The following is a 15873-nucleotide window of genomic DNA, read 5'->3' on the forward strand; positions in this document are numbered from 1 at the left end:
CAGTTTCTCAGACTCTACTGCCTTTACACTATTGTCCTCCTATGCATGCTTATTGCTCAGAGTTACAAAAGTGTGCATAGAATTGAACTCTTAGATGCCTGGGGTGAAACATAGCCTAAACCTAAATGTAAGCAAGGAGCACTAAAGCTGATTTTTAACTCTGCAAATTGGCACCTAAATAGCTTTCCCAGTGAGAAGAGGAAGAGGCTACTAAAAGAGTCTCAAGAGAAAAGAAACAGAGGAACCTAACTCTGGAAAAGGTGGTGAGAGATGGTGGCTCCTGAGAAATATGGACAGAGGGTATGAAGATGCTCGACTGAAGAAGATGTTCAAGCCTGAAGAGGAAAAGAAGAGGTTCCTGAGCATGGTAGAGGAACTTAGGCCTGTTACAGACAGGCCAAAATAAAGCCGCTTTGAGTCACTTTGGAGGTATGGTATTTCAATGATGCATGAGTCCTAAGAGTCCAAAATCCACACCAAAGCTGCACTCCAGTCCTTAGGACTGGAGCATGGCTTTGGTGTGGGTTTTGGACTCTTAGGACGCATGCATCATTGAAATACCATACCTCCAAAGTGACTCGAAGCAGCTTTATTTTGGCCTGTCTGTAACAGGCCTTAGTATCACCCTGTGGTGAGGACTATTTAGTTCTAGTTTCATTTCATCCTTTTTGGTCCTGTGTAGGTATGAGTGGGTGATTGTGTGTGTATATGTTTATGCTGAGGATTTAGATGTTGGCATGTTACAATGTACCCATCTTAAAGAGACTTGTTTAATAAGACAGAGTATCCAGTATGTTGGCTAGACAAAAGGATATTGAATGTAACATCAACAGCAAAATAAGTCATGCCTCCTCCTCTTACCTTTCATGCTCTCAGGCACAATGTTCTGAACTGGGTTAGCACCTTCAGTCCCAAGTTCTATTACTTTCTTGATCCAGAAGAACTCAGATCACTTGAAAGACATTATAGCAGTGACATGGATCGACTTGAAACAAAACTCAAACTTTTTCCAAAAGTTCTAGAAAGGTAAGAATGGAAAAGACAAATAAGAATTTATGGACCAAATCTCTCCTTTTCTTGAAGAACACAAACTGTCTTTTAGCGAATGCCATTGATTATATGACGTAGCTGCCGCAATATGTCCATCAAGTGCTATATTAATGTTTTCTTGTCTGTGGCAAATTCAAACTTTCATGAGGAGCAGTAAGGCTGATGAATGATAGTAACACTGCTGTACAAACAACTGGTAAGATGTTCTCCAAAGCCCTCAATTTTGAAACTGCCATCAGTCATTTTACAGGAACTCATATGTATCTTCACATCCTACTTTTTTTAGATATACATAATCTTCTATATAGTCTCAGCAAATGACAGTCTATCTAATATGGGTCCACAAAACTGTGCACTGGGTACAGAGCCTAGATATCTCAGCTTCTTCACACTTTCCCTAGTTAATGAGTTAAATCCAGATGTTAGCCACAACTGGAATACACCTACAAAATGAAGGTAATCTTGGGGGCAAAACAGATGGCCCTGAATGGGCAGCATGATGCCGCCACCTAAAGAGCTGGATCGGGGCCACACAATCACAAACCACGGCCTCGATCTAGCTACTTGCCAGCTCAAATAGAGGCAGCAAAATGTCGCTCCCTTTCAAGTCGACAACAGGGCGCCCTTTCTGCTGCTGCCATGGCTTTGCAGTGCTTGGGCAACATGCAGCATCTAAATGCTGTTGGAGTGCTATGTAGCCAGCCCACGATTGTAGGACAAAACTCAGCCCAAAATGTAGGACATTTAAGGTCCTCCATTTTTCTTAAATGTCCTACATTTGGGGCTAAATTTTATCCTACAATTATCCTATATTTTGGTCTAAATTTTGTCCTACATTTTGTCCCAGTTTATAGTAGAGAATTATGGCAACCCTACTTCTGGGTGGTGTCGGGGTGGTGTCGAGGCATACGTCATGAGTACGCCAGGCCCCCCACATCATCCCCCACACCATCCATAAGGTGACTTTTAGTGCCGATCTGTACCAGCCCTTAGTAAGCCAATACTTATGCAAGTTCCATTAAATAAGTGAATCTACAGTACTTGGAACAAACAACTTGATTTAGGTTTTAGTCGCTACATTTCTGGTTCTTCCTACTCTGATTCATAAGCAACCATTTTTAGTATGAAATACATAGTGGTTTTTATTTCAGAAATCTTAACACATAATAAATAAAATTAATTAATTGTTTATTTATTAACCGCTTTTCCAACGATCAAAGCGGTGTACAGAAATTGTTAAAAACAGACAATAAGAACAGTAAAAACCACATCTTAAAAGTACATAATTAAAATGGATTAAATGCGAGCAAAATTTAAAAACATCCAATGACATTGTTAAAATCAAAAATCATAGATACTATACATCGATAGGGAAATATATTCTTAAACGGAATTAGGAGGGAAGGCTTGAAGGAAGAGATGAGTTTTTAAAGCTGAAATATACTTTGCCCCTTCTGTACATCCCCCCCACCCCAATTACTGTCACTGCTTGTTTGTACTACCACCATAATCTGGGTGAAATAGCAAACCATAGATTGCCACAAACACTACACAGTTATAGCAGTTACAGATTAACTGCCATAGTTCAAACCTATGGAATCTTGGGATCTGCAGTTTAGGAAGTGGTACAGTATTTATGATTCTCAGTCAGAGATCTCTAGGCTTCATTAAACTACAAATCCCAGAATTCCAATTAAGGTGGGAATCAAAGTGCTGTAGTTGTGTAGTGTGAAAGGGACCAGGGAGAGAATCTCTACATGTGAGGTGAAAAATGAGGAAGGCAAGCTCCATGCTCCTCTGTATTGCCTGAATGACCTCCAGAGAATTAACAGGCCAACAAATGGTGTCATAAACCCAAAAGGATCCTATCCTCTCCTGAAGGCAGACTGAAAAGCTCCAGGCTTGCTCTCTGGTTGAAGCAATAATCTTTCAATCACATCAAACTTAGCCAAAAGAGAAGAATAAATCAGTATTTTGGTACATGCGGCAACTTTGATCTGAATATTTATCAGCAATCCTACAATGTGGGAATGACTAGAAGTATAGTAAACTTGCATGATAAGGGAATGGCCTCCATGTGATGGATAAACAGTGACATCACTGGAACAGCTGCTGCCATTCAACACAAACATTGGGATGCTGCCTGGGAATTAAACATGACTGCACAAGGTACCTGGTGTGATATCATGCAATAAACATGAACAAAAATATTGAGCCTGGTTTAGTGTGTTTTAGCACATCACAAAAGAAGCCCACTCACCAGCTTGTGCTGAGTTAATGTCATTCAGTGCAGACTACATATAAAATATGAATTGATGAATTATGGACAAAGTAGCCATATTTCGGGCTACCTTGAAATAAACACCAATGCTATTCAGTGTTCAAGAGCAATATTTTGTAGGTCCTTCTCCCACCCTACTAGACCCTTTGTTTAATCTGTCAGAATGATTTGATCTGAGATAACTGTGAGTGAAGAATCTCTTCTGGCCTTAACGTGCCAAATAAAAGAAGATAATAGCTACAAGCCTATGAATAATAATGAAGGGGGTTGCTACTGAAGCCACCTAAGTAAACACAAGATTTTCATAATAAAAACCCGGGCTACATTTTAAAATTTGTTTTATCTAACCCAGTCGGTTTCTTTGCTTTAAAAATAATACAGGTTCTCTATAAAATTGCAAAGCACCATCTTCAATTTCGCCTTCTCAGCCAGATTACAAATGCTTTTTATTCATTCAAAAGTAAACCTACCCTCTCTTGACTGAAAAGGTATTTACTGAATACAGAAAATTACAGGAATATGTGCCACTACTAATTTGGATATATTACACAAAGATAAGAAACTAATCCAAAACCTCATTCTTTCTGACATTCAGTTGGTCCTTTAAAAATTGACAGCAAAGTGCCTTGTATACCTTCTTATTTTCAAAGGAAATTAAACAGTTAGTCATTTGGAAAAGAACTGAAATAAGTATCCACTTTAAAAAGACCTCATTAAGTCTCTCCTCCTAAAACTATTTTGTGGATTAAAAGGAAATAAAAAGCTTTGCATGTTGGTCAGCTGGTAAGGATATTTACATAAATATGTATATATTTCCTCATAATGATCCTTCCATCATCTGTTTTGACATTACCTTCAATTTCCTTTTTCTATACAGTACTAACTACAGTATTCATCAGATTTGTTTTTAGCTCTAGCAAGCATTTGACTTTAATTATATGAGCCAAATTCCATGTCATGTAGATCTCAAATACAAATTCATTGGAAAAGAACTCTGACACAGAGATGTTTTCTGATTATACTAAGATTGAGATTCACTCCACAGCTCGTTTGCCTATTTTTCCCCAAGAGATGCACTTTAGGTTTGTTGTTCTCTATACCACAACAGAAGTGCACTCTGAATGCATTTGTCTTAGATTCCCCAATAGTACTTGTGCAACTGATAATACAGTAGTTTAGGCCCACTGCAATATTATTTATTATTGTGAAGCTAAAAATCCCAGCGTGGACGTCTAAACAAATCTGTGCCTCACAGTGCTTGTATTGTGCTTCTCAAGCAGAGGTGGACAACTGTGCCATGTCCGGTTACCAACAGTGTTGGACTGCAAATCCAAGTAGCCCTTGTCAGCACAGCCAACTACTAAGGTATGGTGGGAGCAGAAGTTCAGCTGGAAGGCCACAGGTGCCCATCCATGTCCAAAGCACTAAAAACATAGGATACTGCCTGATACTAGTCAGACTATTGATCAATCTGGCATCATACTGTCTACAGTGGCAGTGACTTTTCACACTTTCCAGACAAGGAATGTGTTTCCAACCTTTTGTGGATGTACTTGGGATTCAACATAGGAATTTCAGTATGCAATTGAGCATGCACTCTGGAAACTATCAAGTAAGGTAACATGCTTCATAGTAGGTACAGAAGGTATTTGAGAATAGGTAAGAAAAATGCATGAATATTCTAAAGTACAATTTGTGTTACCATTGCAATTTTCTAATACACTTTTCATACAATGAAATTAGTAATTTTTTTCCATACCAATTTGTGTTTTATTTGTTATCCTACCTATAAAGGTTCTTTCCCAAAATTAGATCAGTTTGGGAAAATATCCAGCATTTCTCTATAAAAGAGGTTGGCACTATATAGCCCCCGAGGCCTTTTTTGTGGCCTCCAGTCACCAGAGGTTTTTAAAAAATCTATTTTAATTTATTTATAAAGTGGTAATTTCTTTTTGCAATATTCATTATACTACAAAAGTTTTAAAACCCTGTTGGAACCCAACAGAGGCTGCAGCTGGCATCTACAAACATGCCTACTTTCTCTTTTCTTTCTTAAACCATAAAGAAAACCCTGTAGGACATGGGAATTTTCTCTTCAAGACCAAAGCCTCCCGGAAGATGAATAGGTTTGCTAATAAGTCACATGGGTCATCCAGAGCACAGAGGAGCCACTACTGCTGACAGATAAACCCCAGCTTTAAAAAATAATGTATAATTTTCACACCCATGTAAAAATATAAGAAGAGATCAGTGGATCAGACCCATCTAGACCAACATCCTATTTCCTATAGTGGCCAGCTAGAAGAATATCATCTGATTCTTCTTCACACAACTTGAACATGGCAGGGAATTTCAGGGACCAATTTGAGCTCAACAGTAACACCACCAAGGTGTCACTGGGTTGGAGGGTGGGAGATGTTGCCTCACAAATAATACTTTTTCCCAAATGTAATTTTTTTGTCTCCAAATGTCTAGAATGAGACATTGATGTTTATCACACTATGCTCTTAAAGAGCTACTATTCCAGTGTGACTCCTCTAGCAGCCTCCTGTTGCATGCTGGGATTGGCAGTTTTAAGGAGCTGAACTTCTCTGCCTGAGAATTCTAAATACCCCTCCTTAAAACTGCCAATCCCAGCATGCAACAGGAGGCAGCTAGAGGAGTCACACTGGAATAGTACCTCTTTAAGAGCTTGTCTGATAAACACCATTGAAAATCATCCACATCTTGAAATCTTTATATGTGCCTTTATATAAGGAGCTCTGGTGGTGCAATGGTTAAATGCTAGTACTGCAGCCACAAGGTTGTGAGTTCAGTCCCAGGTCTCCAAGGTTGACTCAGCCTTCTATCCTTTCATAGGTTGGTAAAAGTGAGTACCCAATTTGTTGGGGACAATTGGCTTACAAACTGTAAACCACTTAGAGAGTGCTGAGTTCTCTAATAAGTAGTATAAAAATGTAGATGCTATTGCTAAATGCTATTGCTATGTTAACATTCTCTTAGTAAATTTTGCCTGCCCCTTTTCTTTAGACATCTAAACTTAATGCTGAATGGAGGCTTTAAGTAACCACAATGCTAAATATTGTAGGAAATTTTTTCTAGGAGCTCAATTCTTGTTTGGCGGCTTGGTGCTCTCATATTCTCCTCCACCACAACCAGCTACACCCCTGATACCTCCAAATACATGAAGTTGACTAGCACAGTCCAGGGATGCTCCAAGCCACACTCCATTCACTTATTATATATTTCTAGAACAGACACAGTTCCTACCAAAAGAAGTAGCTTCCAGATATAGCTTACTGCCAACTACAATCCATAGTTTTGGTCTACATCAAACCTTATGAGAAACATTAGCCTGCTTTTCCCAGCTTTGTGGTGACTTGTACAGTTACCAGTGATTGTAGAAAAAGGAAGCTAAGATCAATATGTGGAAACAGCATGCTTCCAAACAATGTGCAAAAGAAAAATATGCACATATCCTCTACAAAGAAAGTCACATGAGCTGCATAGATATCAGAAGCACATGTGTCTCTCCATTAGAGAAATGAACAAGTTCTCTTTCATGATAGAAAGGGAAGATGTGAGTCACATGTTCATCTTCTGTTGTCACATACCTGGAATGTACATTTCAAGTCTAGTTCTGTGCCTTGTTGGTTTGTAACTAAACAATCCTATCCTTCACAGAAGCAGAATACACATGACGTGTAGAACTGAGAAAGGCAGTATCTAGGATTAATCTAAGGACAAAATATGCTTAACAAATGGCTAGAGGGCAATGGATCATCTAAAAACTAAGCAAGCTGTTTGGACAACTGTAACACAATCACTTCTTCAATCACACCATATTCCTACAGATCAACTTATGCCTCTAAAAGATAAGTACTTGCTACAAAGAATGGATTTGCATCATAAGTTTTGATAGGGGCTTTTACTAGGGCAAGGGCTCTATGCAGTCTAGTGTACTACATCAAGAACTCAACTGCATGTTAATTTTAGTTTTGTACATCATCAAACCTTCACAGATGAAAGTAAGGATCAACTGAAGCTGAGTGCGTTTAAGAATGAGAGCCACTTTGGACTTTCCAAGGAAATAGAAAAAAGGGAAATATACATATTATTTTCACTTTCTCTTCACCTATTTCCTGTTCATTCATTACTTATTTACAAAAAATATGTTGGTTAAATTCTCCGATGAACATTCTGCACTTACATGATGTCCTATAAAAATAGACACCTCTTCCTTCTGCAGGCAAGACTCAGAAATGAGGGAAGCATACCTGTATCAGCTTCTTCTTCAGAATATATAAAGCAGTGATTGAAAGAATATTTGTAACACTTAATTCTCGGGTTGAAAAACCAGCTTCCTGACAGGCAGGAAAACCCATCAAGAAGTATTATAGACCAGCAAGAATTTACACAGTTTTCTCCTGCTATCTGATAAGTCAAAGTATTTCAGAGGATTTAATGTGCAAAAAAAACCATGAGGTTTTTTGTACCAAAAAAAAATTCCTAATTTCTGTATGTAAAATGGGTCTCCTGAACAGGAAACTTGTTTTATGTACAAAAAAAACCAAACAATTTTTTGTGCAAACCCTCTCCCATGTATCTTTTTCCTTTGAATAATTCCTCTGCAACTCTTCACGATGTTCAAACAGGGGAGAAAACTGGGATGGGATATATCTCTCATAGTGGGGGAGGGGGGGAGACCATCATTATTAATTCCTCCAAATAAGGATGAAATAGTCTAGAATTTACATCCTTAATATAAAGCGATTCTGAACCAATGAGAATAAAAGTCTTCAAGCCACAATGACTTGCACTAGAGAAACAGGCCTAGCACTGTGGGGCATAGTTATGCCCAGTCACAGCCTTTTAACCCACAAGGTTTATTTGAATGAGCACCAGCTTTTTGTGGCCTTTCAGGTATAATTTAACAAACTGATGGTGATCTACCAAACACAAACTTCCATGGGATTTACATAGCTGAGACTATATAGCTATATTTACATAGCTGAGATTATTGTCATAATATCTATAGACAGCTCCAAATCATTTTTTTTGTACCAGTTGTGCATGAATGAAAAACATACATTTGGAAATGCTTTATGTATTCCTGCATGGCAAGGAGTTGGACTGGATGGCCCTTGTGATCTCTCCCAACTCTTATGATTCTATGAAAATCATTGAAAGCACCATTCTTAACAGGTGCCTCCATTGGTGGAACTCCTATCATCTGCAGCTAGCCAAGCAAAAGCAGTCCCCCCCCCCAAGAATTGTTATACACTCACGTTAAAATTTCCTTTTGTATCTGGAAAAACTCATCTTCTGTTTGTATGAAATTTATCCCATCTGTGGATTCAATCAGTTTTGACTGTGGTTAGTCTTCTTGAAGTGACAAAGCAGCACTGTGGCCTATATGCTGTTCCTCCAGCTGTTTTTGCTTCCACAGCTGCCTCTATTTCTTTCTGAAGAATCACACCACCAAAGCTCAGTACTGTCACCAACATGGGACCTTTTCCAGCTTTCCTTCCAGAAGGAAATGAGATGTTTTGCCTACAGCGTGCTATGCTTCCCTGGCAGGACTCTTCTACAGCCTGGGGAACCACTACTAAGTTTTTCCTACACCACAGAGAGCCATTGCTCTTATAATTGCAAAGGATATAGGAATTGTGGTGGCAGACACCAAACTGGGAGACTGCCCATCCCTGTTGTGAATGGAATAAAAGAAATACTGAAACAGTGAGATCAGAAACTGAAATTCAACCATGGAAGTCGTGTCACAGACTAAGTGTGCACATCTCAGCATATGATGGTAACTGCCAGCTTGATCTCACAAAATTTCTTGAACACATACTACACACTTTGTGTCATAGCTGCTAAAATGGCAATTTACTCTTGCAACTATGGTAGTAGAACCTCAAGCATTGTTTTTCTTTGCTAGTAAGAGCAGGCTTGCATGAGCAGTAAGAATTTTAGAAAACCAGAGCACTTCTGGCCTTCTCTACCTGACAAGAATTTCAATGTTTCAGCACTGGCAGAATGTTTCTAGCCATGGTTGGTGGCAACTGAAGCCCACTGCTTTTTTATTTCGTTTTGTAGAAAGGAGACTGAGTGATGATGAATATTGTAAGATTATTTTTAATAGGTGTGTGTGTGTGTGTGTGTGTGTGTGTGTGTGTGTGTGTGTCAATATTTTTTAAAATGAGCATCTAGCAGTTGAGTACAATCTTTTGTTAGCTATTCCTCCTGCCTGTCATCTTCAGTTTCTGTTTCCATAGAAACCACAGCATCCAGCATTCAGGACAATCTCAGGACCTGTAAATTCATTCTGATTCCCAAGCCTGCTTTGACCAGGGACTTTGGAGAAATGATACTGGGATTTTTGGAAACTCTCTAGCAAGCTTCACTTCTTTCATCAAGCTTTTGCCCTCTGATTTTTGTGCTCACCTCAGTGCCACAGCTGCTTCATCTTCTTCAGCCCTTCAAACTGAGCTCACAGTCTGATTAGAGTGATGGCCAGAAATAGAGTAGAAAATGGCAAACCACTGTCATCTTAATACTGCCACGACAAGAGCTCAGTTGTCACTAATACAATGGCATGTTCCCCATAGGGAAAAACTAAATAAGGATGCCACTGGAGCCAGCTATAGCCTTGGCAACACAACACTAATATTTAAAGCAGTCATCCCCAATTTTGATGGGTGCTACCTAGTATCTTGAAAGCATGATCAAATAAGTTCAATTTCCTTGATATCAAAGAACACTGAAGTATTCAAAATGTTCTCTCTTACACACACACATACTTTTCTATCAAACAAGGCTAGAGTTTTATATTTTCATTGGCCTAAATCGAACAACAGGTCTTGTTAGCCACAACTAACCCAAGTTTGTTTATTTCAATGGGTCTGCTCTAGGTAGGACTTGCATCAGATTTAATCTGTTGAATATAAGCTCCTGGACTTTAGAAGGATATGATGAATAGAGAACAAGGAAATTCCTTCCCTTCCCCACCAAACTGGGAACCCTTATCATTATACTTCCTCCTAGTACATGAGAGGACTATTTAAAAGCTATCCTGTTAATATGTGAAACAGTGCTTCCATTGGTATCTTGGTTTGTAACAGACTTTCCTAATATGAGTTATTTTCAGGTATAAAAAAATCAAATGTGGGAGAAAGCAACTTCGGCATATTCACTCATATCCATTCTTCCTTCTATCTCAAATGTACCTTTTGGTGTCAGATCATCTGTCAATTATTCCCTGGCAGGTGGATTCACTGAAATATTACCACCAGTACGTGGAACTCTGGGAAACATACTTAGCGAGAATGGCTCATGCTTTGGAAATTATATGTATGCCTGGGGCACTGCTGTTCATCAGATGAAGCAATGGAAGTTTCACAGAAAGCCTTCATGTATGGCTTTCTAGCAATTTCAGGTACAGCCAGGCACATTTTCTGAATTTCAAGGGGCTTTGTTTGGTGGCAAAATGAAATGGTTCCAAACTGAGTTCCACACATGCAGAGTCAAATATTTACTCCAAACCATGCAGCTGATATATTTACTAATATAGAAAATATTCAATTAATTGGTAAGTATAAACAAGAAATAGCAAGCCATCTGCCTGACCATAAGCATCCTGTATAAGCAGATTCTGAGGATATATTTTCCTAAGAATAGTTGCAAGAAAGGTGCAGTAGAAGGTGACTTAGCTATTTCAGAAAATATTTGTATGACTAGTTTCATATGAAGTACCAGCCACTGTTGTGCTTATCCTGCCAAGAATAATGTACCTCAGGGAATAATACCACAGGCAATACCTATAGTGAAGGATAATCTGCAATGAAATAACCAAAAATGACCAAATGCATGTTCAAGACATTATTGTCTTTTCTAGACATTATCATCTCTTCTCATGATATGGCCAAAGTATGACAGCCTCAGTTTAGCCATCTTGACTTCTAGGGAGAATTCAGGCTTGATTTGTTCTAGGACACATTTATTTGTCTTTTTAGTAGTACGTGCTATTCGTGGAACTCTTCTCCAGCACCACATTTCAAATGAGTTGATCTTTCTTTTGGCTTACTTCACTGTCCAGCTTTTAAAACCATACATAAAAATTAGAGATCTGATGGCACAGAGAAACCTAACTTTAAAATATTTGGAATCCTAACTATCCAATGATATATCTTTATACTGGTATTAAATTACTTCAAATCACCAGTAATTTCCAGTGGATATCTATTGCTAGATCTTGCAAAAATAGATATAGCAATGTTGTTCACCATAAGAGATCACCCTGCAGATAATAAAAAACATGGCCCATACTTCTTGTGGCCAATACCATATTTGTCTATATCAGTGGTTCTCAACTGATGGGGTGAAAGAGTTGCTGTGTGTCTGTATGTACATGTGCAAGAAATATAAGTTCTAATTAACTATCATATGATCCAAGGACGCAACCCACCTCATGTCCACCTGTGGGCACCAGCCACACATTCTTCCTGCACTGTTTCTCACCTTTCCATCACAAAGGAGTTTATCAAACAGGAAGGGAAGCTTTCAATTTCGAAAGAGAAGACAGCGAAGTCAATCCAAAAATTCATTCAATTACGTGATTACTTATCACACCTTAAATTCTCTGTAATAGCCTCCCCAAACACGACCCAGATTCTGTGTGAAGTAGGCCATCACATCGATGGGTTCTTGATTGTGAATTGGCACTTTTGCGCATGCTCAGTGAGATTCCAGATGACTGGAGCATAGCATATTTAGGCGTGTGAGAGAGAGGAACCAAGGAACTCCACAATTTACAAAAGAGATTGGGGGGGGGGGAGAATGGCTGAAAGAACTTGCTCTATTCACGTTAAAATGAGCATATATTCACTCTTGTCACGTTAAAACATGAATATAATGGTTATCCAATAGCTCCAGGTCCATGCCCCCCCCAGCAATGCTGAAGGACAAACGGAAGCAAAATTGAAGCGGAATTGCAGCGTGACTTCAAGGGAACCCCCCCTTTCAGATGGGGGGGCAGGACCAAAGGAGACATGTACATCACACCAAAAAACAGTGCACTGAGTGCGAAGTTGCTTAGAAACAGGGTTTGTGACTTCGCTAGTTCACCGAATTTACTTAACTGTGGATTGATGCGTGATTGCTTTCAGAGTGCGTTTGGACTGCCAGCAATTGCATGTGGTAACCTTTCATGCCATAACGTGAATACGCATGATTCTGTTCAGGATTACACTGGATTATACTTCCAATTTCAGTCATGTGATATCGTCCAAAGGCTCGGCTAGATTTTAAAGCCCTTTGTCACTGATCCACTTCATGGAGGGCAGCAAGAGTGGGGCAGGCTCAGGGAAAAAAGTTTGAAAACCACTGGTCTATATGGAAGATATTATCCTTCCACTTCTTAGAAGAATCATGCCCTTTTGTTCTTGCATCCTGTCTCTCTTTCCAAGTAAGACAGAGTTTCCCCTTTACTTTCAAAATATCATATTCATTAGGAAGAGGATTCAAGCAGTTAAATGTTAATGTTAAAATGCAATAATGAAAGTGGGAACACTGATTACTATACAACATCTATTTAGTTAATCTATTTAGTATTAAAAACTTAGAAGCCATTTTCCAATTATTTACACCCACAAGAAAATGACATTGCTATCAAATATTGTTTTGTTGAAGTGCTTGAGGAATTACTAATGAAAAAGGAAAGACTCCAGATTCCTTTAGCTTCTCTAGAGGATAAGCGTTTGAAATTAGGTGGCCCTAATCAACACAAACAAGACATTTTTTTAAAAAAGAAAATAAGCAATAGTATTCATATCTGCAGAACTTCAAAGGAAACATACCAAGCATTTCAAGCCATACAGGTAAAATAAAGATTTTTTTAAAGTGAACATCTTTATGGACGAGACTTGAAAATAAAAGAGGTTCACATAAATTTATTTATCTTCTTCAAGAATATGGATTAGGAGAATTGCATCTGAATTTACACTGCAACACAGATTTACATTTAGTGTGGAAACATGATCTTAAACTCATATCTGTTGGGAGGAGGGGAAAATCCCATACTACTTTGCCTGATTTCAGTGAGTAATCTGATCAATTCATGGTTGAGAAGCAGAAATAGCAATGAGTCTACTATTCCTGAGTTCTTCCAGCTACATCTCTAAGCTGACACTAAAGATGTATTTCTGACCAATTTCATCATTCCATAAAACAATGATGTACAGAAACCAAATTTTCTGGCAACAAACTCCTGCCTACTTGTAAATAAAAGCAGAAATTAAGTTTGCACAGGCCTAAGAGGAGCAGTTGATAAAATGGTATGTGGGAAATATAAGGAAGAAAGAAGCTCTATATGGCTTAAGTCCAGACTATCTGAAAGACTATGGGGCAAAACAGACTGGCATAATACACTGGCTTGGGGTCGACATTGGAGTGTGGCCTTTAGATGACGCATGCCCTGACATCACCCCTAACTGGCATCATGCTGCCCGCCCGACCAGATGGTAGGCAGCATTGGAGTGCTCTAGCACCATGGTGTTCATACACCGCACACCGCAGGAGTGCTGAAAAGCTGGCATCACGGTAGAAAAGCTGCCCCTTTTCTGCCCCAAAAAGGTGTGGCTTCTTTTGGGGCTGGAAAAACACCAGATTGAGGAGGTAGTGTGCAGTTGCACGCAAAAAGGCTTTTAGTGGATTGGGAGTGCTGCATTTTAATCCATATTGTCTTTTAAATTATTTTGTTCTGTTTTAAATTACAGATGTTTCTATTTAAAATTTTGTATCCTCCAATTTTTAGCTGCATCTAGTTTTTACCTTATAGTTGGGCAAAAGGCAGGATATAAAGCAAGAAAACAGGAAAGAATGGGCTTGGGACAATGTAGTACGGACAGTAAATAAACTGATTATTTAATCCTGTGCCTAGCTACTGCTGGGTGGAAATGATTCTGCATGGAAAATAATTTTGATTTATTAATTTCTCCCACATTCATATTCTTTAAATATCAGTTTGCATTTATAACAGAGTCTTTAGTTTTTGGTAAACTCATTCCCAAAATGAGCTACAAATGTACCACCTGCACTAGCCAAGTTTAATAGGCACACCTATTCCTACCATGGAAAGATCATGTTACACCTGTCTGCCATAAAGAAGTAATCTGTCAATGAAGAAGAGGTGATAGCCATAATTAAACACCACAATCATGGTGAATATGCATAGATATTTTTCAAGAGCTAAGCATTCAAAGCATTTAGCCTTGACAGATGAAACTGTCAGTTTTGCTTTAATCAGATTCCACTTTTTTGGAAAAAAAATCTCATGTTCTTTCTATCAAATTTATAAAGAACACTGAAAATTTCTAAGTGTACAAAGTACTTATAAAATGATCTAAACAAAATTTGCTGTTATCCCTATCCCTTCGGAGACAATTTTTTTTGGGGGGGGGATTAGCCAATAACTCCCAAAATGCCCACATGACCAAAGTCTGAGTGTTATAATCCCCAAAAATAAATTTTCCAAGTTCTGTTGAGAGGCATGAAACATATGTAATGGTCATAAATCATGGATTCTGTGATGGATGACTCAATTACACAGAGAAACACAAACTGAAAGTGACCAGTACATAAGAGCTTCATCGGGAAAATTAAGGATTACACCCCAATAACTCAAAATAAGGTGTTTTTCAAAATTCAAATACCAAAATAATATTGTTTTGATACTGAAAGAGCTGCTCTGGTTGCCACTTGCATTCTGGGCTCAATTCAAGGTGCAGATTTTTAATCTTAAATGCCCCCAGCAGCTTGAAGCTTGGCTGTAGGAACCATCCTTATCATTATGGAGTATAGACAAATCTTTTCAATCTGATCTTTATATTTTGATCATTTTAATATTTTGTTTTTAACAGGATCCTGTGTCAGGAAAAAGGTGGCATATAAATCAAGTAAATTAATCAAGTAAAGAAATAAATAGTTGGATTTCTAGGTTTCTGCTTTGAGCACTTTAACGAATTGGAAAAGCAGGATAAAAATGTAGCAACACAGTAATGGATAAAGAAGATGATGGAGAAGGTCCTGGGAATCATAATGTCTTCTAATAGATGAAGAGAAGGCAGCAAGTGTGTCAAAATGGAATATTTCACCAATATTTCTAAATACTGCAGTGCAAAGGATTCACCATTGAGGGTGGGGAAAATGCAAATTCACAAGGACTTCAAAGATATCTACTAACTTAAGTTCAAACTCCTTTTTCGGATCGGAAGCACCATCTAAAGTCCTGCAAGAATATTCCATGTTTTGGTTTAATGTGCTTCAAAGGCTTTCTGCAAATCTTCAGCACTTTGATCCTCACAGAAGGTTGATGGTGATTTCCCCAGGGTCACCCTTCCAGATCCTATTCTCTTAATGAAACATCTTAGGTGCTTGCTAACAAGAGGGTGCCCTCTGAATTGGAACATGGTTATCAGCATGCCAAAGGGAAACACAAGATCAATAAATTTTGTATTTTCACCCACCAGGCAGAGATTTCTATG

The 15873-nt window shown here is 38.5% G+C and overlaps 1 long non-coding RNA gene across 3 annotated transcripts in view; it reads right to left on the minus strand.

Moving 5' to 3' along the window:
- LOC121932271 overlaps nucleotides 1–15873 on the minus strand; it is a 119119-nt gene that overhangs the window by 96393 nt on the left and 6853 nt on the right. For all 3 annotated transcript variants that reach the window (XR_006104305.1, XR_006104306.1, XR_006104304.1), the window contains exon 2: nucleotides 862–1018. This is a non-coding gene — a long non-coding RNA (uncharacterized LOC121932271). The remainder of the gene's footprint in view (nucleotides 1–861; nucleotides 1019–15873) is intronic.

Source organism: Sceloporus undulatus, chromosome 5 (assembly GCF_019175285.1).
Source record: "Sceloporus undulatus isolate JIND9_A2432 ecotype Alabama chromosome 5, SceUnd_v1.1, whole genome shotgun sequence".
In the NCBI taxonomy this organism is placed as follows: Eukaryota; Metazoa; Chordata; class Lepidosauria; order Squamata; family Phrynosomatidae; genus Sceloporus; species Sceloporus undulatus.